Here is a 937-nt window from a genome sequence, read left to right on the forward strand (position 1 = left end):
TCGTCTCCTGCTTTCTAGAACACATTACTTAAGAACATGAATGAAAAATGAAACAGACGGAGATAAAGAATGAAATGGACGGAAATGAAGAATAGAATAAACGGAGATGAAGAATGGAATAGACGGAGATGAAGAATGGAATAGAGAGAGATGAAGAAAGGAATAGACATAGATAAAGAATGGAATAGACGGAGATGAAGATGAAGACGGAGATACGAAGTTTTCACTTATTCTTTTCGTGAGATCTCATTCCCCTTTGTTCTGCTTCAAAAGGATTGCTTTTCTTTGGTTGAGGTAAAGGTCTGCCGGGCCTACCTTGACGTGTGGCAGCGCGGTAATCATGGTATTCGTAATAATAAACAGATTTTAGATCTATAGTGAATATAGATGAGTATTTATGGTACTTTGTAATGCAAATATAGTTTTTAATCATTAGAGAACAAATTGTTATACTGGTAAGTCCGCGGTAACAATGTGGCCTGTTGTGCCCTAAGCAGACCCATACAATAGTCAAGCCGATTGGATGCTAACATAAGCGACCACTGATTTCCATAGCCCTTTTTTTCGTAAGGTTTTTCTCTCTTATCGCTATCAAATAGGAAATCTTAACGTTTTTTTTTCTTTCTAATGTTTATACTTGCAGTGCAACATTAATAGCGTTGGTAATAATATTATCATCAACTTTAAAAAAATGTGTTATCTTATGTCACGTACAGGGAGTGGTGTGTAAGCTTGTTGGTATTTAAATAAATGGTCGTTTCGTGTGGCCTTGGCGTCTGACGCTGTGACCCTCGTGCAATGGAACCCCGGATGGTGCATTTGGCCGAGTTTGTAAATAAGGGATTGAGTTCCCCAAATACTCTTTAAAAATTCTCCTTTCCCCTTTCGCGCCATGAAAACACTTCCTTGAGAAATTGGAGAGGCCGGAAATAACTGT

At 38.2% G+C, this 937-nt stretch overlaps 1 protein-coding gene across 1 annotated transcript in view; it reads left to right on the forward strand.

Annotated features, from left to right (window-relative positions):
• The window catches only part of LOC119593984 (integrin alpha-PS2-like), a gene marked incomplete at its 3' end in the record, with an annotated part of 62,390 nt that overhangs the window by 29,512 nt on the left and 31,941 nt on the right, over window positions 1–937 (forward strand).

Source organism: Penaeus monodon, chromosome 33, assembly GCF_015228065.2.
Source record: "Penaeus monodon isolate SGIC_2016 chromosome 33, NSTDA_Pmon_1, whole genome shotgun sequence".
Lineage (NCBI taxonomy): Eukaryota > Metazoa > Arthropoda > Malacostraca > Decapoda > Penaeidae > Penaeus > Penaeus monodon.